Source organism: Ranitomeya imitator, chromosome 1 (assembly GCF_032444005.1).
Source record: "Ranitomeya imitator isolate aRanImi1 chromosome 1, aRanImi1.pri, whole genome shotgun sequence".
In the NCBI taxonomy this organism is placed as follows: Eukaryota; Metazoa; Chordata; class Amphibia; order Anura; family Dendrobatidae; genus Ranitomeya; species Ranitomeya imitator.
The window spans coordinates 146,839,024-146,865,022 of record NC_091282.1 but is presented as its reverse complement, the minus strand read 5'-3'; the positions used below and the strand labels follow the sequence as shown (position 1 = coordinate 146,865,022).

The 25,999-nt window shown below is 41.6% G+C and overlaps 1 protein-coding gene across 24 annotated transcripts in view; it reads left to right on the top strand.

Annotated features, from left to right (window-relative positions):
* MEF2C (myocyte enhancer factor 2C) overlaps positions 1-25,999 on the top strand; it is a 359,868-nt gene that overhangs the window by 238,161 nt on the left and 95,708 nt on the right. The window lies entirely within an intron of this gene.

Genomic DNA, 25,999 nt, shown 5'->3' with positions numbered 1-25,999 from the left:
TAAAAAATATTCAATCACACGCCGTACCCCTACACTTGTATTTTATCTTTTTTAAAGAGAATGTCAACCTGATTCAGATACATAAAGCAGGAGGAGAAAGGGTAACCACGGCTCCACCACTGATTGGAAGCTTTCTGCCTATGCACAGTATACAAAGAAACCTGTCAATCAGCGGTGAGGGTGGAGTTATACAGAGCTCAGCATTCAGAGAACTACTAGATCTGCATTAAATGAAAGAGTGATTGAATCAAAATGACAGCAAGCAGCCCCGAAAGTGATAAATCACTGGAATCTGTGTCTCTGCCCCGATATTCTGCTGCTGTCAGATTACATAGCAAAAATCTGGTGACCATTTCCCTTTAACTTTTTACCACAAAGGAGACAAACTCAGAGATAGATCTTTGCATTACAATCGGTTGAACATTGTCCATATGGTTGTTCATTTTCAATGATGTGTAAACATGTTCACTCATGAAACAACATGCAAGTGTCAGCTAATCATATCCATTATGAAGATATAAGAAATATTGTTGTTGGCAGCACATCACCCCGTGTAAATAGCTATGTGCTGCCAACAATAATGAAACTGGGAATAAATAATCATGGGTCCGCACTTATTTTACATGATGGTTCCTTGTAAATGGATGCAAAGAAGAGCCGATCAAGTTGCTAAGTCATCAATCGATACTCATTATAGGGATATTATTTGTCCATGGAAATGAGACTTTACTATCGGCATTTATCCATTTTCTTTAAAAAGTAGAGAAACAGTGAAAAAGTTTAAGGCCTTAATAGTCACAGGTTTTTCATCTACACCCATAATAACAGCAAACAATGGAGTCCATCTGACCATGTCATGGGTCATAACTAGAGATGAGCGAATTTGTTCGGGTTCCTGCTCATTCGGCAAGCTATAGCGCTTACCAAATAAGCCACAGCGGGAACCTGGATACACGGAGCGCTCCGGCTCATCAGCTGTCTGGCGCCACAGCTGCATGTGTCGCAGTCACAACACATACATGGACAGCCCAACACACAGACTCTCCATGCATATGTTGTCACACAGCTGCGACACATGCAGCTGCGGAGCCAAACAGCTGATGAGCCGGAGCGCTCCGTGTATCCGGGTTCCCGCTGTAGCTTATTTGGTGAGAGCCAGTGGCGTAACTTGAAACTCATGGGCCCTGATGCGAAAGCACCAACTGGGCCCCCAAATAGTTTACATTTTTAATAGCAATAGTCTTTTTTATAGGCCAAAGGGACCTTTAGGGCCCCGTAGGCTCCAGGGCCCGGGTGCGATTGCAACCCCTGCACCTGTTGTAGTTACACCCCTGGTAAGAGCTATAGCTTGCCGAATAAGCAGGGACCTGATCAAATTCACTCATCTCTAATAGCCATAGAGAAAGCTATTTTTATTGTGGCCTTTCATGTAAAACAGTAGCACAATTCCTTTGATACATTATCTGCAGCATAGAAGCCTCCTGTATTTCTAAAGTTTTCCATGTATTCTGCCTTCTGTAGAAAGCCCCAGTGCAGATGTGCAGGTGGCAGCATCGCCTCGCTCATAGTGTGCTCCTGAGACCACCCAGACTGAAAAAGAAAAACATTCTCTCCATGTGCAGTCTACACAATGTTGTACAGTCGGGTCCAACGCACATCATTTGGAGCACATCTGCTGGGAAAGAGAAAGGCAATACACGGATTTGGTGCCCAGCAGCTTACTGTTCCTTCAGCCTGCTATGCTTAGGTCCAATACTGTATCACATTCAAGGTATATGACCCTTTAATCCTTAATGGGGTTTCCAGGATTTTGATATTGATGGTGCCGTCTTTGAACCCTCATCAATCTGATATTCATGACCTATTCTAAGGCTAGACCATTAGTATCAAAATCCTTACTTCAGCTGACCGTTAGTATGACACCTCCAAAGTTTTACTTAGGGACGATGGAGCCCATTTTTTCCAAGAAGAATAATAAAGGCGCAAATTGCGCACAGTCCATACAATAACGAATCAGTTCCAGCAAACATGGGCAGATGTATCTTTTTCACAATACCTCTTACGTCTTCAAAACCTGATTCAAGTATGACAATTAGATATGAACTAATCAATTTGCAGGACCCTGGTCCAGCGGCCAGGTCAGTATTCCACGGTTGTTGGATAGGAGCCCTTCAGACCATCTCTTACCTGGAGGCATCCAGGTATCCCCTCTTTTATTGGCCGGCCTGGTGTAACATCATCAATGTTGCATGACGCACACAGGACGTTGGCCTGTCTGGCTAATCAAAAGAGGGGTTGTGGGTGCCATAGGGTAGAATTGATACTTAGGCTTAAACTACACAGAAAACTGATGTGGTTGTTAGACTAGGGTCCTGTGAATTTATTTGCTTTTCTTTAATGAAAATGTTTTTCTTTTTGAAAATGGGTCCTACTGGAAACTAAAGATGGGAGAAGGTTAAAAGTCTAGACAAAACCAAGATAGCTTCTGAATTTTCTTCCTGAAGATCCATTCCTAGGTGTAATCGCAGTTTTGATTGTTATGTCACCGTCTAGCCCATTCCATTGTATGCATCGTTTGTTATTAATAATGGATAGATAAGTATTGAGTATCTACCATGCAGACGTATAGAGCTCTGGTACTTCAGCTTGTTTTTTGCGTCTCTGTAGTCAAATATTCATGAATGCTCATGCTCATTTATAAATGGGACTATTCATCCACATCTTTGGTTAGTTCTCAGTTCAAGTGAGCATCGATTACTAGACACACTAGGAGAAATATGACATTAGGACAATAAGAAAAGTACTGTCACTGTTATTTAAGATGTGGTGATATCACGTTTGTGATGTACATTTGGTGTAAAGAGTGGTATGAAGACTAAAAGTGTATTTTGGCTTATGTGAGGCCTGTGTACGCCAGTATACTATTCCATGCAACAGTATCTAGTAAAAAATACAATATTTCTTTTTTTTTTCTTGTGGTATGCTTTGACTTTTTTGCACCAAATTGGCATACATGTGTCGTGAATTTTGCGTAAAGCAAAAAGTCTCTTTATTTTTGTTTTTGATCTTTTTTGCTCCTAACACTAACTTTCAGGTGCACACAAAATCAAACCAAATGGAGAACATTTATACAATTTTTTACTTTTCAAAAAGGGCATGTGTTAAATTTGGGCTGTAAATATAATGCAATTAGAGCCTTAAGGTACATTTACAAAGTCTGACTGCAGTCATTAAAGGACGACTGATCGGCTGACTATTTACAAGCCGATTGGCAGTGGTTTAATGACCTGTTTAGACAGCTCATCCATAATATCATGTGGATACAAAACCAATGTGAATTTGATTGCTGTATGGGCATAGAATATTATCGTTATCGGCAGCACCTCTCCTGTTTACAATGGATTGTGCGCTGCCAAGGACCATGGCTTTAATACTGGCAGGAAAGATAAAATCACTCAATGAATGAATTTTTTGCTCATTCACCATCACCACCAGGTGATTGCCAATCGATAATCTGATGTATGTTTGTTCCTAATTATTGGCTTGTCTAAATGGACCTTTTCTAATCCAACTCATAATATGCAAAATTATCACACATATCACTAGCAAGATTACAAAGGCGATATAGTGCAAATCCACAACTGTGATTGTCAAGTAATACATTGTGTATCTTGTGAGGAACTAAACAATAGTTTCTAAAGGTACCGTCACATTTAGCGACGCTGCAGCGATATAGACAACGATGCCGATCGCTGCAGCATCGCTGTTTAGGTCGCTAGGAGACGTCAAACACGGCAACGCAGAACGATGCAGGAGCGATCCAGTGACGTACTTATCGTTCTCGCTGGTTGTTTGCTCCATGAAGAAACATTGCTGGCATCGTTGCTTTTGCTGTCATACATGACGAATCACGCCGACCTGACGACCAAATAAAGTTCTGGACTTCTAGCTCCGACCAGCGATGTCACAGCAGGATCCTGATCGCTGCTGAGTGTCAAACACAACGAGATCGTTATCCAGGACGCTGCAACGTCACGGATCGTTGTCGTTCTCGTTGGAAAGTTGCTCAGTGTGAAGGTACCTTTAGTCATATATGACTTGTGGACATTACTGTCTTCGGGTGGTCATCTGCATTGCAGGGAGGTGCCAGAACTGGTATCTGAAAAAGACCAATGTAGTGCATGCTGCCATTTTTTTCCATACAAATAACTGGTCCATTTGGAAAATCGGCCAAATGCACTGGTACACTGGCCATAATCTGGCTGTGTGCTTTCTGTTCGTGATTCGTGGTGCACACAAACACCACATGGTTCAATTATACATTTGTCCAAACGAGACCTTAAAGTGAGACCTGTCATCAATATCACAGCAATCTATTGATAGAAACAAATAGGCATTGTACGCAGCCTTAGGATGTAGTCAGACATGAGTTGAACAGTCACAGAAATATCTTCAATGCAATCAATCATGTGAACATTAGAGATGAGCGAACCAGAACTCAAAAGATCAGGGTTCGTACCAGACAGTTAGTGTCCGCTGCTAAACACCGAACACGGACTTTCCCCAGAAGTCCATTGCAAAATTTGGAGCTCTGGGCAAAGTCAGTTGCAGAGAGAGATATAGAGAAGGAGGGAGGGAGAGAGAGAGAGAATGAGAGAGGGGGAGAGAGAGATTGAGAGATGGAGAGAGGGAGATAGAGAGGAAGAGAAGGAGAGAGAGAATGAAAGGAGAGAAAGAAATAAGAAGAGAGGGAGAGAGGAAGAGAGGGGGAGAGAGAGTGGAAGAGAAGAAGAGAGGGAGAGAGAGAGGAAGAAAAGGAGAGAGAGAGGGAGAGAGAGGAATAAGGAGAGAGGGCGATAGAGAGAGATTAAGAGGAGAGAGGGAGACAGAGAGAAAGACAAGATGAGTGAGAGTAGAAGAGAAGGAGAGAGAGGAAGAGGAGAGAGCAAGAGCAAGAGAAGGAGAGAGGGAGAGAGAGGAAGAGAAAGAGAGAGGAAGAGGAGAGAGAGGGAGAGAGAGATGAAGAGATGGAGAGAGGGAGATAGAGAGGAAGAGAAGGAAAGAGAGAATGAAAGGAGAGAAAGAAATAAGAAGAGAGGGAGAGAGGAAGAGGGGGAGAGAGAGTGGAAGAGAAGGAGAGAGGGAGAGAGAGAGGAAGAAAAGGAGAGAGAGAGAGGGAGAGAGAGGAATAAGGAGAGAGGGAGATAGAGAGAGATTAAGAGGAGAGAGGGAGACAGAGAAAGAGAAGAAGAGTGAGAGTGGAAGTGAAGGAGAGAGAGCGAGGAAGGGGAGAGAGAGGCAGAAGAGAGAGAGCAAGAGAAGGAGAGAGGGAGAGAGAGGAAGAGGAGAGAAAGAGGGAGACGAGAAAGAGGAAGAGAAGGAGAGATGGAGAGAGAGCAAGAGAAGGAGAGAGGGAGAGAAAGAGAGAGAGAGGATGTTTTTCTAGATCCGATTTCGGGTCTTCATTGTTTTCAATGGAATTCGGATTCTGGTTCAAGTACATATACAGTTCTGTTACCCGAGTCGAACTTTGGACTCATCCCTAGTGAATATGTATTGCCTTTTTTGGATTCGTTCTTTAATAAATCAAAATTATGTTAATATTGGTAGAAAACAAGGAATGGTAAAATGATAGATGTATAAATAGATAGATAATGCAGTCTCTCTGTACAGAAGAGATTCATTTCTGTTCATTCAGATCCCTCCTTATCCGTAGTGGAGCTTTGAATGTAATTTCCTCCTAAGGCATTTACACAACAGGGTTAATTTTCTAGGATTCAAAAGCCAATTAACCTAGAACTGCCCGGAGGAAACCCACAAAAATATATTAACTCTATGAGAGTATTTCCCTTCTTAAATGTAAATGTCACGGCTAGTGCTAATAGTTTTGGCATGCGGCTGCTGTGTAGATGCAGGGACTGTCTATAGTGCATTAATTAGCTGAGTCTTCGTGGGACATAATAAAACAGAGATTAGTCTGCAGGCGACTTACGGTGTACGGCATGTGACATCCCATGCAAATCCACGCTGATCACCCACGTGTGGTCCTGACAGCAATCCTGCAATCCCATTTTCTTGATTGTCTTATTTTGCATTAGTCTGTCAGATCTTAAGAGCAAGTCGCGAGGTCTGGTGATCTGGCTTGTGTCAAGTCACCTGTTGGGTTGTTTTGAATAGTATTGAAGAAAAAATAGTCTGCCGTGTCACCGATTTATAAAGGCTGCGGAGGTAATGACTAGCTGGAAGGCTAATGATGTTTTGAAAGCCTCTACATCAATTAAAGTACTTGACAAGTATCTGGAATTCACTGTAAAATTAGGGTTTGAATTTGCCTTTTTCTACAAAACCTTTGATTGCCAGTGTGGCAGACTGTGAGAGTTTTGTAGGTAATCATTGATCTCATAATTAGGAATTAACACTTTTATTGTGTTTTTAACATTGTTATATACGGAAGGTAAATTAAATAAACAGCGAATAGCACTCAATTTACTGCCAGTCAGTGTAACATTTTGGGTCTTATTTATTTAAACTGTCTAAAAGAAAAGATGTCTATTCTGCCCATAGCCGCCAATCACTGTGCAGCTTTCATTTTTTTTCATTTTCACCCTGCGATCTATAATATTGTGTCAGTAATTGCTGCATGTTACTCTGCATTGATGTTTGTAATGTCATTGCAGAATATTTAGCTGCATGAATTGTCAAGATGACCAGACTCCCCATATAGAAGACAGAGATGGTTAGCTACCATCTCTGCCTTCCTCATTGCTGCTTACACAGCACTTTTTCCTCCTGGACCGGAGATCAAGTCAGGTAGCAGGAGCTGCAAAGTCTTAGCTGAATTTACCCTGTAAATGGGGATAATATGCCAGCCCCAGTTATAGGGGAAATCAATAATGAAATTAAATGTATTTAAATGTTTAAGTATCCCGCAAATGTCTATTATGTCCTTTTAGGGGCACAATGTGTGAAATGAAAAAAATAAATAAATAAAAAAACAAGAAAAAAAAAAAGAAACAAAATAAAAAAAAATAACTCTGCAGCCAGTCCTAATTGCTATTTCTAGTCCTGCTCTTGTAAAAAGAAAAACACATGTCGAATATATAGTAATTTATTGTCGCAGAAGATATCGAAGCAGCATGTTCAATTTTGGACTGCCAATTAATTTGCTCTCCTGGAGAAAGTCAAGGCCAGACATGTCTGGCAGCAGCTCTCGTTTGGCCAAGCGCTCCTGTGCATGGGAGAGCCAGTCGAGATTGATCCCGGCTGAACAATCAGCCAAATCACTGCTCTGCTGACAGCTATCTCGTGTGTATGGCCAGTTTTCAATGGTAGGAGCTGATCTGCAGTACTAAGACTGAGCTATTCCTTTTCCTTCTCCAAATCTCAAAACTCCTCAAAAACTTGATTTTCTGCTCAGATTCTGCCCCGAAACTCAGCAAACCTGATGGGTAAATCATTGTAATTCCTATGGTGCCCTTTCATTCCTACCTTATGCTGGTGTGCAGTGTATCCAGACATGTTACAGGACATATAAAAGCAGATATGCTCCGCAGAGTTGTATCAGCTTGTATTACTGCTTTCACACTGTCTGCGAATTAGTATATCCGGTGACAATATTTTGTAATCAGCAACTGTATAATTAATACGATCCTTTCATCATTTCTCTTAGTAAAACGTTGCACTGTTCATGAAATAACAGTCCAAGAGCCTCTTATATTAGAACTGCATGGTGTGCCATGTCATTCCTGCTAGAAATGAATGTATAAGTTAACTTCAGGGTTTTATCAGCTGGGGTCTGTGTTCCTTCACAGTCTGACATTGTCCAATCAGCTATTCTGGACACACCCCTTTAACAGGGGAAATGGTAACACCCAGTTATCAATATAGTTATAAATATCCAGGAGTAGAGATGATTGGACCCATGGAAGTTTGGGTTCTGGTACTCATCCCAAACTTTAGTCCAAAGTATGGTTTGGGTACGAGAACTGTATCCAAACTTGAACCAGAACCCAAACACTATTGAACACAATGGAGACCTGAACTTTGGATCTGGAAAAAAACATTCTCTCTCTCTTCCCTTAGAACTCTAAACATTGCGATGGACTTCCGGGAGAAGCCCGTGTTCAGTGTTTAGCACTGGATACTAACTGTCCGGTACGAAGCCTGAACTTTTAAGTTGGGTTCGCTCATCTCTATCCAGGAGGAATAATAGAGAAACAGTATTACAACTAATCATTATAGCAAAAAAAATAAGAAATGGAGGCCTCCTACCATGGGTAATAGGTCTTCCCAGGCGGGGAGAAAGCTGAATTATTTAATACACATTGTCATAAAGAATTACATATATGTAAGATGGTTCTATACGACATGTAAGACATCTTCCCAGAACACCAAGCCTCTGTTCTGGCAGCGCTGATTTTAAGGCTGACTTCCAGACAATTCTATTAAGAATTAGAGGTGTAATGTTGAGTAATTTGACGGCCCCAGGACTATGTTACACAAAGAAATAAAATTCAGTCTATGATTTCAATGTGACAATGATTACATTCAATCTCTACACATGTAATAACCGCTGCAGACTACAAACAGCTTGTTGACAATTTATTCTCATGCTGCCGAAGCCAAGTATCAGTAATTATATTAGTCGAGTGGTTTCATCTCTCTGAGCAAGTGTTCGGCACCTCACTCGTACCGAGATGTGATGCTCATCTTCCATCACCATCGTCTGGGTTCACAAATTATAGTCACCTTCAAGGTGAACGATATGGAAATGATATTGTGGAAAGCGAAGTTTTATGCTATATCCGTCACATTCGAGAGGTCTTAAAGGAGACCTCAGAACTTGTTCTTCATTTTTTGAAGATGCAAACTCGGCTTTGGGAAAATGGCCGCCGCGATCTCTACTGCGCACGCGCGGCATCCCGCGGCCATTTTCCTGAAGCCCCGTGCAGCAGAGCACTACATCTGCGCACGCGCGGCCCCAGGAAGATGGCCGCCCGCACCGATGAAAGGAATGACAGCGCAGATCGCGCGCTGTGTCTTCACGTGGGCACAGGGAATCCGGACCTTGGACATGCGCACACCACTACGCCACCAACGGAAACCTGGGGAAGAAAAGAACGCTGTGAACACGCCCACCTGACCAGACCAGCCTGATTGACAGGCGAAAACGCCGACTTTGGTAATGTATTTCTCGGCATACATGGGGAATCAGGGTACACTACATACACCATAGTAACGCACAGCACAGGCCCTATTTAACAGTATTTATATCTCAATCTCAAAAAACGGGGTGACAGGTTCCCTTTAAATAGAAATAAATAGAAAGATTTTTTCAAAAATTTTCTGGGTGGGTGTTTCAGACGTTTTTTAGAACAGACCTGCTCAAAAACAGCCTGAAAAGAAACATTATGTGAACAAACCCTTAATAAATAAATTACAAATAGGTTGCAGACTAGTCACAATCGTATGCAACTTACAGTGTGGTGTAAGGCTACGTTCACATTTGCATTGTGCGATGTTGCGTCGGAGACGCAACGCACAACACAAACAAAAACGCAACAAAACGCACGTTAAAACTCAGCATTTTGCGATGCATGCGTCCTTTTTTGCCAAATTTTGGACGCAAAAAAAATGCAACTTGCTGCGTCCTCTGCGCCCTACGCTTGCGGCAAAAAAAACGCATGCGTCGCAAAACGCAGCACAACGCATGTCCATGCGCCCCCATGTTAAATATAGGGACGCATGCGTCACCGCAGTTGCGCCCGACGCAACGCAAATGTGAACGTAGCCTAAGATGGCAACATTGCATGCAACTTGCAGCCAAGACAGATTTTCTTGCACAATACAGATTACAACACAATCCAAGATCCAATATTTGACACAATGACAAAATGCCATATTGTGCTTTTTGTTTTGCACAACACATTTTTCCACTATTATTAGTTAACGGCCATTGGCACTATCTCAAGTCATGGTGACTTGATGGATGAATGTTCTTTAGAAATATCGATCTTGAGCAAGTCTAGATAGGTCCACCAGGGTCTTCTCCAACGTTAATTTGATTGTATCAAGCCACCGGGTTTCTGCTCTTCCTTTTGTCTTATTCCTTCTAGTCTTCCAACCGTGATGCCTTATAGTCTAATGATTCAATATAGTAAGTAAAAAGATTCACAGGACACTGGTCAGCAGTCATGTTCATAATGCATGACGGCTTGACAAGAGCACTGCAAACTGCCTATCACAAATATGATACACGCCTCACGCTTCAACACAATGTCATTTTGATGGTCTACTAATTAGAAAAGGCATCGAGGATGTCACCGGTAGTAAAAGGTTTACACTCTCTAGTCCGACAGCATCAGGTTACCATTGCAGCCATTAGACCAGGGTCCAAATCATTTTACTCAACTCTGTTATTGGATATTGGTACTGTGTTGCTTCAGAGCTTACCACTTCTGCAATGTAGTAGATTGGTCTTGGGCTGTCCAAAAGGCTGTATCTGCAAGGAATCTGTATTTTCTTGGATATAACATTGCGTTGTATTTGTAGTTTTGGCCATGATTCATTAAGACTAGCATTGAGTACGCCAGTCTTAATGAATGAGGCTGCTGGAGTAAGAGGCACCTAATTAAGAACCACTTAATAAATTAAAGAGGTTATCCACTACTATTACAACCCCTTCTTAAACTAAATGTTCGGCCCCAACAAAATAATAAAGCCTATACTCACCTCCTGTTCTTGCACCAAGCATCGGCGCTCTCTCTTCCCCCAGGACTGTGATGCGGTGTTGTGACATGTGATGCTGGCATCAGTGTCTCCACCTTCGTATGAACTGAACATGAAGAGGAAGCCAGTGATCAGCTGTGGCCCGGACCTTCTCTTCATGTTCAGTTTGTCCAAAGGCGGCGATTGAAATGCCAGTACTGATTGGGAGCCGGGCATCATGTATCATTCCACGGCATCACAGCCCTGGGACCACGAGTGCCAACACCACTGAAACGGAGTAGGCACAGGAGGTGAGTATAGGCTTTATTATTTTATTGGGGCATAACATTTAGTTTAAGAAAAGGTTGTCCTAGTAATGGCAAACTCACAAGGGCATTGAGCCTCCAGCAGAAATGTTGCTTTGGTCGAGGACTGGAGTACATTTCTGGAGTAAGTAATGTCCCTAAAGCGGCAAAACTTTTTATTAATTTAATGGATGGAATTGGCCACATTCTGACTTTCCCATAATGGCCTGACTAGCTGGGACTCATGTGAAAACAGCAAAAGTCTCAAAAATAATGTTCCGAGTTGCGCAAAAATATTGAGGTTTATTAATGTTCTTTGTACCAAAATTCTGGCGTATATACATTATTGAATTAGACCCTTTGTGTTTGTCTTGATTTCCTCCAAGTTCTCCAGCAACAAAAACAAACTAGTACAAGATTATAGGGTGTATAAAAAGAGAGATAAAATCCCATGATCCCAGCGTATTATAATTTATTACCCCTTTAGAAATCTCTAGTGAGGCCACATCTAGAATATGGGATCTAGTTTTAGAAAGGATATTCAGAAATTAGAATCAAAGTTCAAAGGCGGGCAACAAGATTATTACATGGGATGGAAGGCCTCTCATATCACGGTGGCGCAGTGGTTAGCATTACAGCCTTGCAGCGCTGGAGTCCTGGGTTCAAACCCCACCAAGGACAACATCTGCAAAGAGTTTGTATGTTCTCCCCGTGTTTGCGTGGGTTTCCTCCGGGTTCTCCGGTTTCCTCCCACATTCCAAAGACATACTGATAGGGATTCTAGATTGTGAGCCCCATCGGGGACAGTGATGATAATGTGTGCAAAAATGTAAAGCGCTGCGGAATATGTTAGCGCTATATAAAAATAAAGATTATTATTATATCATGAGACGTTGGAAAAGTTGGGCTTGTTTAGTTAAGAAAAAAGACGACTAGCACATGACTTATTTTTCCAAAAGACCGTACAAAAGACCATGGGGCACTCATTACGGGTGGAAGAAAGGTGATTCCGGTAACCAAATAGGAAAGGGTTCTTTGCAGTTAGAGCAGTCAGACTGTGGAATGCCCAAACACAAATGGTAGTATTGGTAGACACTATAACAGCTTTTAAAAAGGGCTGGATGATTTCCACAGCAAAAAATGGCATTGTGGTTTCTAGATAATTTAATGACAAAGAATGTATAATTGGTGGAGAAACGTTGAACTTGATGGACCAAAGTCTTTTTTTAACCCATATAGCTACTATGATTTGGCCTGTAATAAAATTGTCCCTAAGGTCTGATGGGAAATGTAGTTTTTGAGTGCCACTGGGGACAGGTGTGAGTGAATAAAATAAATTAAACAAACTTCAAAGCCCTATACAATGTGTTCTCCGTATTATACAGTATGTGAATCATGTGTTCCAAGATGTTAGGATGTTGTTTTGCAGTTGGGACTGTACATACAATACCGCCAGTCCAAGCCCATTAGCTCAGTAACCAGACATTATGGGAATTTGATAGGACATTGCCTTACAGCCAAAAAAAAAAAGCCCTTCTACGTGGCCCTGAACGTCTTACACTGCATTTCCTCTCATGGTATTTAATGTTTTAGTTTTTCCATTGCAGAAGTTTATTTTTCTTCTTTTTTTTTTCTGAAAAATCACGTTTGGCTGGCACTGTGGAAAAATCTTGCATGTAATATTCTCATATGGTCGCAGCAGTGAAGCATTTCTTCCAATCTGGCCAGAGAAGAATGCTCTTTGTTTTCTCTGACACTGTTTCACATAGTAACAGCTTGTTGTATTTTCGTCTCTTCGCCAGAGGGAAGGTTTATTTTTAAATCACTGAACTCCAAATTCTCTTTATTTTTCCAAGATTGAAAGCAGCTGAAATGCCCGGAGTTACAGGTTCGAGACTCGCCTTACAATGCGCAAAGGGAAGTGTTATCTCCTCCCTCTTTTGTTTGTCTTTTATTTTTCCTAATAAATGTCCGTTAACTGGTAGTCACCTAAAAATAGAAAGCCATCCTGCTAAAAATAGTGCGGCTCGCAGCCCTGCCAAGGAAAATGAAGAGGAATAGGCGTGGAATAGGAGCCGGAGTAACCCAGGCCTATTCATTCAGAGATCCCTTTGAGAATGCAAGCAATGATAAAGTGACCTTGAAAAACCACAGGCCTGAGCCGCTCTCTTCAGACTTCTGGGTGCCACTAAACATTTCAGCCCAAGGATATATGTTTTCACATTGATCGTAAACACTCTCGGAAAGACAAGGCATTGTTCCTCAGGGCTCGCTGTCTGAAACTTTCCTGACTTTACATTCTCACAATCTACAGGTACATAGTCTCATACAAACGGCGTATTGTGAGCCGCAATGAGTCTATTCACTGGATGGAAAGACTGAACACACCACTAATGGGGTTATTAATTAAGAAAAAAACACTATTAAAATCAATACGGGTTTTGTAGATGTCGTTTTTTTTGTTGTGTTATAGGTGGAAATAAATTAGTGCCGAAATCTAAATTCATGACATCCATAGACTCCAGCCTGACTGCTGCTTATTTCCTTTCCCTACTCTGAATGGGATATATTATGTCCACCCCATGGGTATATAGATGAATGTTACGGTGCTCTGGATAATGTCTGTTAGGCCACGTTCACACCTTCAGTATTAGGTCAGTATTTTACCTCAGTATTTGTAAGCCACATCAGGAGTGGGACAATCAAAGGTAAAGTAGAATAAAATAGAAACACGTCATTATTACTTCTGTATTTATCACCCACTCCTGGTTTTGGCTTACCAAAACTGAGGTAAAATACTGACCAAATACTGAAGGTGGGAATGTGACCTAAGGACTCGTTCGGACAAAAGGATTAAAGTTTGTGTGCACTGATAGTATACAGACAGTACAAGGACCAATGCAAGACAATGTGATAGTTCACATGAACGTTTTTACTTTGTGTAAAAAATTAGCATTCACACATGTGATGTGATGTGTATTAGGCCATGTTCACACTTTCAGTATTTGGTCAGTATTTTACCTCAGTATTTGTAAGCCAAAAACAGGAGTGGGTGAGAAATACTTTTCCTCTGTTCCACTCCTGATTTTGGCTTACAAATACAGAGGTAAAATACTGACCTAATACTGGACGTGTGAATGTGGCCTTACAGATCAAATTCGTTCATTATCTACTATATAATTGTCTAAGGGTCACTTCAGTCTTTTTGTCCTTCTGTCTGTCTGTCATGGATATTCATTGGTCGCGGCCTCTGTCTGTCATGGAAATCCAAGTCGCTGATTGGTCGCGGCAAAACAGCCACGACCAATCAGCGACGGGCACAGTCAAGAAGAAAATGGCCACTCCTTCCTCCCCGCAGTCAGTGCCTGCTCCGTACTCCCCTCCGGTCAGCGCTAACACAGGGTTAATGGCAGCGTTGACCGCGGTGTAACGCACTTGGTTAATGCTGCTATTAACCCTGTGTGACCAACTTTTTACTATTCATGCGGCCTATGCAGCATGAATAGTAAAAAGATCTAATGTTAAAAATAATAAAAAAACATAAAAAATCGTTATATACTCACCATCCGTCGGCCCCTCGGATCCACAACAGGCCTTTCGCTCTCGCGAAGCTCTGTAACCGATCCATGCTGCGATCTCGTGAGATGATGATGTAGCGGTCTCGCGAGACCGCTACGTCATCATCTCGCGAGACCGCAATGCACTCTTCAGACCGGAGCGTGCGAGGACCATCGGTCACCGGCCGCTTCGATCGGGAGGCTCTGGAAGGTGAGTATGTAACTAGTTTTTATTTTAAATCTTTTTTTTTAACAGGGATATGGTGCATACTACGTGACTGGCCAATATACTATGTGACTGGGCAGTATACTACGTGACGGGTTAGGATACTACGTGTCTGGGCTGTATACTACGTGACTGGGCAATATACTACGTGACTGGGCAATATACTATGTGGCTGGGCAATATACTATGTGGCTGGGCAATATACTATGTGGCTGGGCAATATACTACATGGCTGGGCAATATACTACGTGGCTAGGCAATATACTATGTGGCTGGGAAATATACTACGTGGCTGGGCAATATACTACGTGGCTAGGCAATAAACTACATGGCTGTGCAATATACTACGTGGCTCTGTGCTGTATACTACGTGGCTCTGTGCTGTATACTACGTGACTGGGCAATATACTACATGACTGGGCAATATACTATGTGGCTGGGCAATATACTATGTGGCTGGGCAATATACTATGTGGCTGGGCAATATACTACGTGGCTGGGCAATATACTATGTGGCTGTGCAATATACTACGTGGTTCTGTGCTGTATACTACGTGGCTCTGTGCTGTATACTACGTGACTGGGCAATATACTATGTGGCTGGGCAAAATACTATGTGGCTGGGCAACATACTACGTGGCTGTGCAATATACTAAGTGGCTCTGTGCTGTATAGTACGTGGCTCTGTGCTGTATACTACGTGACTGGGCAATATACTACGTGTCTGGGCAATATACTACGTGGCTGGGCAATATACTACGTGGACATGCATATTCTAGAATACCCGATGCGTTAGAATCGGGCCACCATCTAGTAAGTCAATATGTACGTAAAAAATTGACCACATACAGGTTATTGTCTGTAATGTAGGCCATGCATTTTTCACGGACATATCACAATAATAAAGATAGGAAAATGTAATTTGTCATTTATCATTTATTAAACCGTACACCTATGAAACGGATGCCATATGGGTGGGCAAAGCAGACAAATGCATGCAGGTGAAAAACACTCACACTGATGACAAGTGGATGGAAATACGAATGAAAAATCGTTAGTTTTTTCTAGATGTAAAATGGCCGATGTTGCATACACTCGTGTGATCCCGGCCCTTTGCACAGTGGGATATGATGGAGCTGTATAAGCAAAATGACTAAATAAATAGTCATGAGTAAAAGTGAAACCACATATTAGCAATGTATTGTACGCATATGAGAGGCCTGCTGTCACCATTCTTCAATTCTGGGGTCTCTTTGGCCTCTCTGAAAGCTGCAGACTCAAACTACCCTGTGCATAACATGTTTAGGAAATCTGGAAGACCCTTCTGCCCACCAATGGAACAGATAATGCACATAGGGTATGTATGGGTCTACCAGAAGGTGGGGGGGAGTCCGGGGGGCACGAGGTGAATTTAATATACATTGACTAAGCATAGTCACATTTTTGCTTTGGGCGAGAGGATCACTTTAAGGGCGCACTCACAAAGGCTCGCTCGCGATATTTTATCGGACAGCACTAGGCCCAATGTTATACTATGGGGCAGCGCAGATCTGCATTTTTTTTATAATACTCAAGAGTCCACTAAGTTATACCAGCAAAAAAAAACAACAGTATTTAATAAAGTGCAGTCGCAGATTTATGCTGCTGGAAAGCCAGAGAGATCTCAACAGTGACATCCTACTGATGGTCAAATCACTAACTCAGCTCTGCTACATCTGCAACATGACAGCCTCTGTCTGACAGGTTATGACATAGCTAGGAAAAGAAAGCAGTAAGTGAGTTGATTTTGCAGGAAATGTCCCTTGTATAGATATCCCATGATATAATGGCAGCCCCGGGATTCCTCTCCATACAGCCTGTGTTGTGCCGCACATACTACAGCCAGTCATGTGTTCCCTATACTTAGAGGAGATGTATGTGTATTATTTTTAGCTTTCATCTTTGGTTTTATGTAAAGCTCAATTACAATTGCTGATGGTTGGACAATGTACATTGTCCCTATATAGATATGAGCAGATATTTGTGCAAGATTGAATTTCTGTTTTTCTAGTCCCATTACGTTTGGTTGGGCAGCTGCAATGTAACCCTGCTATTTGTAAGTCTAAAATAACTCCAACATATATGGTACCACAGACTATGTGTGGGCAGCGGATCCCGAATCTGTAGACGGGGGCACTTCTAATACCACGTTATTTACACGGCCAGAACTTTTTGCTCTATATCACAAGAAAATCCTCAATGCATTCAGCACTTCTGACTGCAGAGGTGGATGGATGCCATAGATAGATAATAGACAGATATATAAATGATAGACAGACAGACAGACAGACAGAAAAAAACCTCACCATCACCTCCTAATTGTGAACATGTGCAAGCTGCGAGACTGCATTATATATAGAAAAAGGAAAATACAGCAGCACTATGCATACGTTTAGGCCATGTGAAAACACTGAAAAACATTGAGAAACATTAAAGTAGTAAAATCCGGATTCAATGTTTTTAATGTTTTTCAATGTTTTTGATGGTCCTTTTTTTTCTGTATATTTAACTATTGGATGTTGGCTGCCTCCAGCCTGATTCTGCGCTCCTGCTATTGACCTGCAGATGGCTGTAATCAGTTCTACCTGCCCATAAATTGTAGGCTAAACCCGTGAGAGACATCAGGGTTCATTTATCTGTAGGTTAATAGTCCGAGATATACAGTAGAATAGGACCCATCAGAGGGAGGTCACCCTGCCCTGGTTGATGGGCATGCATGAATTGGCCAGTTTATGCGCTAAGAACCTTCATTTTTATTCATTTTTGTAAGTCCATTTTTTTGAATAGTAAAATCTGGATTCAATGTTTTTAAATCTTTTCAGTGTTTTCACATGGCCTAAACTTATGCATAGTGCTGCTGTGTTTTCCTTTTTCTAGATAGATAGATAATAGAGGAATAGATAGATAGATAGATAGATAGATAGATAGATAGATAGATACTAGATAGACATATAGATAATAGATCGATGGATGGATAGATAGATAGATAGATAGATAGATAGATAGATAGATAGATAATAGATAGATGGATAGATGGATAATAGATAGATGGATGGATAGATAGTTAATAGATAGATGGATGAATAGATAGATAGATAGATAGATAGATAGATAGATAGATGATAGATAGATAGATAGATGATAGATAGATAGATATATAGATAGATGATAGATAGATAGATAGATGATAGATAGATGGATAGATAGTTAATAGATAGATGGATGAATAGATAGTTAATAGATAGATGGATGAATAGATAGATAGATAGATAGATAGATAGATAGATAGATAGATAATAGATAGATGGATAGATAGTTAATAGATAGATGGATGAATAGATAGTTAATAGATAGATGGATGAATAGATAGATAGATAGATAGATAGATAGATAGATGATAGATAGATAGATAGATGATAGATAGATAGATATATAGATAGATGATAGATAGATAGATAGATGATAGATAGATAATAGATAATAGATAGATAGATAGATAGATAGATAGATAGATAGATAGATAGATAGATGGATGAATAGATAGATAGATGATAGATAGATAGATGGATAATAGATGGATATAGATAGATAGTTGTTGCCCACTTCTAGTGGCACTTGCTATATCTGTAGCTAGATATTAGATAAACTCATAGCCATATAAATAGTAAACTCTTTTGCCCGCCTACATGATCTCCTTGTGATAGAGATGTCTTTGAGAAGTATCTGTGGTCGTCGCAGCAGCCTTGATTTAGTTTCTGTGACGCGTCCTCCTCAGGTAACGTGGAGATAAGTTTTAGTTGTCTACGATTAGTTTCACCAAAGACTATTTATATCTTAGTTTTATTATTTGGCTATAATCCGCTGTGGCATTGTCCCATCCTCATCCTCATACATTATGTATCTAAAAATCAATGTCATTTAGACCTTGTTCACCGTAAGAAGGTTATCAGATGGAAGAAAGTATTGGAATGTTCCTTAATGTTAAATGATCACATTTGTTCTTATATGGGGAAGCACTAAAATAATAATTATACATAGTGTTTTTTTCTGCATAAGATTATGTTCATACCCATGATCCTTGGGCCGTTTTTGATGCCTATAAATCCCTTTGTATTAATAACAGTTTTACTTTCTTTGGATTCCTTATGAGCCATACCCTGCTCCATTGGGCTCCTTTTTGCACCTATTTTAGGCCTGCATGCCCACTTTCCCCCAACCTCTGGAGCCTCCCATTAAAGGGGGAACCTCCTGAACGAGTCAGTAAATCTTCCTGGCCTTTTAGCCACCTCCTCATCAACTATTCTGGAAGTTTAATGTGCTCTGGCGTCTAATCAGAAAGGAGGTACTGAGGTGTGGAGGGGCAAAAAATAGGCATCAAGGAGATGTGGCCCCCAAAAGATACACTTCTACAGGAAAATTCCAGTGCTACCCAAAACCTCTCATCTCTTTGATTACAGGTTGAGTTTCAAATGTCTAATGTAGAATCTGGAACTCACTGCAGCAAAGAGGCACAATATAGCGCCACCTAGTGCTGAGCTGTAGGGAGCCTATGTACCTCTGTAGAGGCTCCACTTACTCAGCACACAGAAGGATGGATTTATACATCCAACTTCCATATTCCAAGTACTGACTGCCGTGTCCGGACTGACAGCGTCTTCCCTAATCCAACTCTACAACCTCATATACGCTTAGGAGGCGGTTCAGGAGACGGTCAGCCCGTCTGGACATTGCAGTCCATGTAAGCCATATGTGTGACACCTGAGCTGTCTAACTTAGGCTACTTTCACACTGGCGTTTTTTTCAATATGTCGCAATGCGTCGATTAGGGGAAAAAACGCATCCTGCAAAGTCGTCTGCAGGATGCGTTTTTGCCCCATAGACTAACATTAGCGACGCATTGCGACGCATTGACACACGTCGCAACCGTCGTGCGACGGTTGTGCTGTGTTGTGGCGGACCGCCGGGAGCAAAAAACGTTTTTTGCTTCCAACGGTCCGCCATTTCCGACCGCGCATGCGCGGCCAGAACTCCTCCCCCACCTCCCCGCACCTCACAATGGGTCAGCAGATGCGCTGGAAAAATGCATCCGCTGCCCCCGTTGTGCGGCGCATTCACTGCTAGCATTGGTAACCTCGGCCCGTCGCAGTGCGAAAGTAGCCTAAAATGCATGCAATTGGGAATAAATATCATTTTCGCTTATTATGGGTTTCATTAAATATTTTGCACTGTTTGCTTTCTATAGCTCTATGTTGCACATGCTGGCTGCAGAATGAGCTAACTGAGAATCTGTCAGCCAGCCCGCTGTGCTGGTCTGATGGGGTATTTCTAACTCTTTTATCTGAGCTAGTCTCAGCTGATTTATTGAGTGCACATTAAGGTTTAATGTGCAGGAAATAATAAAATCCAAATTGTACAAAATTTTTAATAAAACTAAATTTCAAACAGTTTTTTTTTAGCCCCAAATAAATGCATTTAAATAATAATAAAAAAGTCCCTAAAGGCAGACAACCCCCTTAAAGTGATATCGGCATGTCTTCCAAATAGAAACCTTCCTACAGTGAACTTTTTTCTGTTATTACCTCCCAAAAGGCATTCTTCGTTCTTCATGCAAAACACACCCGTCATGTTAACTGCTCCTTCTACATAACAGTGTCTCCGGAGGGATAGCTGGCAGAGCCGGTGACAGGGTGTGGGGGGCAAGGCTTGGTGTGCGGGGTCTCGCTGGCCCCGGCATTGTTCTGGCCAGTTCCTGTAAGCCTCCTGATGATAAGAGTCAGAGAACAAAAGCCGCTAATTGATGTCGGGGTCCCCAACCAGTTCTGAAAGAATCGAGCTCCTTGTTTCCAGCCCCATTAACTTCTCTGGTCTCCTTCCTTCTTCTGAGGCATTTTGTCTTGGTGCATGTTGCCCCCCATCCCCGTCGCCCGCTGCTCTTTGTAATGCATGCAGACCACAAGTGACTCCTTTATGTAGTACACTGGCTGTAATTGTGCCTATGTGGTGTATTAGTAATTACCAGGCTGAATTCCCATATTGTATCCTGACTGCGGGAATGGAAAATCGGGCACATAGCATTGCACAGCACCATTCAGCCCAGATAGTGAGCCAGTCATAGTCATGTTTCTTAAGCCCCAGCCTTTCATCACCAAATGCATTTTTAATTTTAGCATGAATAAATCCTTACTCCGGCCAAGAAAAGTCATTCTTACATTATTTACATCTGTTACAGCTTTAATCAATAATCTAAAAATAGGACACATTTTAACATGTCACGAGTAATTTTAATGTATGATGCTGAAATAAAGCATGTAGCGTTAATAGGCCGCGCCGCGCCGCGCAAATGCAATTCCAGTGATAAACTGGTCTAATTCTGAAATGCATATATAGCCTTATAATTAAAACGTACTTGTAAGACATGTCATGTGCGGCCCGCCGCTGACATATAGCTGTGCGCCATAACGTATGGGACCTTTTCCAAAAGACGCCCATATCGCCCGCTCCTTAGTATATTTAGGAGTCATTTGTATAAGCTGGTTACAGGGAACATTAATGTAATGAGCTGCTTGTGTTCCTGCATTAGGCCATATGTTAATTTGTACTTAGTACAGGACACATTAGGTGTTTGACGCTTATTGCAGATGTAAGTCATTATAATAATCCTATTATTACACTAGGAATATCTTATATTTTCATAACTTTAAAGATGTAATTGCATTTGATTTACATATTTTTAAGCTAATGAAATGGATAGATAGATAGATAGATAGATAGATAAATAGATAGATAGATGATAGACAGATAGATAGATAGATAGATAGCTGATAGATAGATGATAGACAGATAGATAGATAGATAGATAGATAGATGAATAATAGATAGATAGATAGATAGATAGATAAATAGATAGATAGATGATAGACAGATAGATAGATGAATAATAGATAGATAGACATTAGATAGATAGATAATAGATAGATAGTAGATATATAGAGAAATAATAGATAGATAGATAATAGATAGATGGATAGATAGATAGATAGATAATAGAGAGATAGATAAATTATTGCTGTAATTAACAAGGTTTTTTACATGTTAAGATTTTTTTTTACTTTATTTATAAAACATACAGGTAAAAGACTAAAGCAAAACTTAAAGGGGTTTCCCCACCTTAGAAATGTTTGACAACGCCCAGAGCTGATTGAGGGGGCCGCGGTGCTCCATCATGCACTGAAGCCAATCACATAGATCATGGGTTCAGCTGATATAAACAGCACAAGCTCAGTGATTGGCTGCAGCGGTGATACCAGCTGTGACATCATTGCTGTAGCCAAAGCACTAAGACGGGAGCAGAATCTGGAGGCCGATGCTGGAGTGGGGGAGGGTCCGTGCTATCTGGCGTTGTTATTTTATCTTAAAGGAAATGCTTCTTCTACTTATCTAAAAGTGGAAACCTGCATTAATATGAAACTCCTGACACCTTCACAATCTGCTGAATGAACGGGCTGCAATACTCCTGCAAGAGCTGTTTTTTGCTAACCAGGTACCGCTCTGTACACTTTCTAGTGGCTGTGATGGGTACTACATCTTTGCAATTCAGTGCTATTCAAAAGAATGGGATTATCTGCCATACCAGGCCAGTCACTACCAAATGTATGGAGCTGTGCTTAGCAACAATGAGGAGTCTAAAGCACCCTGGCCCCTTACAATGTGGAGGCTAAAGCACCTTGACCAATAAGAAAGAGGAGGCTAAAGCACCCTGGTCCCTTACATTGAGGAGGCTAAAGCACTCTGGCCCCTTACATTGTAGAGGCTAATGCACTCTGGCCCCTTACAATGAGGAGGCTAAAGCACCCTGTCCCCTTGCAATGAGGAGGCTAAAGCACCCTGTCCCCTTGCAATGAGGAGGCTAATGCACCCTGGCCCCTTACAATGAGGAGGCTAAAGCACCCTGTCCCCTTGCAATGAGGAGGCTAAAGCACCCTGGCCCCTTACATTGTAGAGGCTAATGCACCCTGACCCCTTACAATGAGGAGGCTAAAGCACCCTGGCCCCGTACATTGTAGAGGCTAATGCACCCTGTCCCCTTGCAATGAGGAGGCTAAAGCACCCTGGCCCCTTACAATGAGGAAGCTAAAGCACCCTGGCCCCTTACAATGAGGAGGAGGCTAAAGCACCCTGGCCCCTCACAATGAGGAGGAGGCTAAAGCACCCTGGCCCCTCACAATGAGGAGGCTAATGCACCCTGTCCCCTTGCAATGAGGAGGCTAAAGCACCCTGGCCCCTTACAATGAGGAAGCTAAAGCACCCTGGCCCCTTACATTGTAGCGGCTAATGCACCCTGGCCCCTTACAATGAGGAGGCTGAAGCACCCTGGCCCATTACAATGAAGAAGCTAAAGCACCCTGGCCCCTTCAATCAGCTGAAGATGATTTGCTGGACCCTATTGGCCAGATAAGGACATGGTATACATTTTACATCCCTGGGAAACCTCTGTCCACGATTTTAACATTGAGGACCTATCTGTAGGATAGGCCATCAATGTCTCATTGTTGGGGGTTAGTGATATTCCTGGTGTCAGTGGTAGCTGGAAATGCTCAGTTATGGCACTGCACAGCACAGCTCCGTCTCCTGTATAGTGGTTGCGGCCGGGTACTGCACATTTGCCTCCTATTCAAATCAATACCTGTCAGCGGCCGCTATTCTGTTGATGAAGCTGTACTGTTCTGCTTCTGTTCCGACTGCCACCAACACTGGTAACTGGTGATCGGTTGTGGGGCCAGGTGTTGGACACCCACCGATCACACATGAGGGAGCGGTGTCCCTTCACTACGATGTCCATACACCGTAGACGTGTTATGGGATGAGGCTGTTTTCATGAACCACCCCCTTTAATATGAATGATCTTGATTCCACTTAGCATACGCTGTAATGATATCTCGTTAAAAAGACGGGTTAATGATCCTGCCGTCATATCCCAACATTTACTGAAAACATGCTTGTTTTCCAAATCTGCCTGTGGTTTTGTTTTGTGGTGGTACGTGGTTTGTGGTAAGCCCACCTGACCTGATAATTGTGACTGTCCACAGCTAAAATTATATCCTGGGATTGACTCAAAAACAACAAAAACATAATCTATTGATTTTTGTCTTCGCTTAGTGAATAGTTTAACATGCTGCAGTGCATCTGCCGTCCTTGTGGGTTTTTAGTTAATCTTTATGTCTCGGGAGTAAGCGCTGAGCAGTTACTTTTAGTTCTATACCATTGGGCACACAATCAATAGTTTTTATGAGCCGTTAATGTGCATGGACTTTGCTGACTGGGGCCGCTCAAGAATATCTTTGAAGTATTTGGACCTGCTTGCGAAAGGGAAAAAAGAGAAAAAAAATCAAAAGATATGTCTTTGTATCATTGAATATAATCGACGGCTGTCAATAATAATGACATTCAAAGCACAAAAAATGGGAATGCACTTTAGGTTCTAGCAAGCGTCCATTGCTTTGATCAAGCTCATCAAATATTGAAGAGAGGTAAAGGCATAATAGGATCATTACATTTTAAACAGCTGCCCCAAACTAGGTCACAAGGGATCAGATTGTTGCCAAAAGACAATTTCAGAAGTACTTCAATGTATCTGAATGACAGAGCGACGTGTGCAGACATCCCGTGTTCCAGTAAATACTGATTCTTCGACTTTACTCAGTACAAAGTCATACATCAGTAAGGGGAAATGGTGATTCTTTGTCAAAAACCTGAAAGTTGTAGTTTCGCCGCTGCTTATTCCACTATTTAACATAAAGTACATAAAAGATTTCCAAGGGAACTTGGTGTACCGGTATGGCTTTCAATCTTGCAGTCTTGATCATTATTAGACTGCCATCACACTAGCAGTATTTGGTCAGTATTTTACATCAGTATTTGTAAACATCGCAACTGCGGTAACAATGGACCACAAACGAGTATAATCCTTAAATAATTATTTATTACAAAATATTTCACAAAGGAATCGAATCACAATAGTATTAAAAGGAGAACCACTGGAAACCTGTATTGCAGGACACAATGTAACCAACACATCAGTCAAAATTCAGGATATAAGTCTAAAATAATCAATCAATGTCTCATAGATCACCAAAGTGTATATACTGGGCATTAATGTCGAGACTTCCTCAACGCACGCCTCCTGAGGAAGTCTCGACGAAACGTGCGCTGGGGCGGCGGGGACCAATTGTCTCCCACACACAGTCGGCTCACTTTGAGTAAGTACATCATGCCTCTTTTGTATTAGCGTGGTTTGCCTTGATGGTCTATTTTGACCCTTATAAAATGCACTATGCACTTTTTATCTATATGAAAACCATAGCTGTACTCACGTATCTTTATATGGACATTAATGCCCAGTAAATACACTTTGGTGATCTATGAGACATTGATTGATTATTATTTTAGACTTACATCCTGAATTTTGAATCCTTTAAATATTATTGTGATTCGATTCCTTTGTGAAATATTTTGTAATAAATAATTATTTAAGGATTATACTCGGTTGTGGTCCATTGTTACCGCAGTTGTGATGTCTATATTGATTTGAGTTTTTTGTCCTCATTTTTTCATTGTCTTGGACATTTGTTTGGTGTTAAAATCAGTATTTGTAAGCCAAAACCAGGAGTGGGTGATAAATGCAGAAGTGGTGCATATGTTTCTATTATACTTTTACTTTATTTGTTCCACTCCTGGTTTTGGCTTACAAATACTGATGTAAAATTCTGACCAAATACTGCCAGTGTGACGGCAGCCTTATACTGTAGATTCACACTGAAGCTGCAGTGCTGATGTCGTAGAGGCGGCCGTATACTCTGCTGGTTGGCCGGCAGCCCATCCCATTAGGCACATCAATGGTAGTCCGTGTCTTTTTACCTAAGCACAAAATGCACAAAGATCGTCAGCAATCACAACAGTTCTTGTCCTCAATAGGGCTCACAAACTTCTTTCAGTATGTATTACATGAAATATAGGGTCAATTCTTTTGATATGTGGAAGGAAATCAACACAAACGCAGGAAGAACATACAAACTGGCCGTTGGTTGAACTAGGGGTCCCACTATTGCAAAACCATCATGCTGGCCTTTATAAAGACACTATAGTGCATTCACCAAAATTTTCCATTC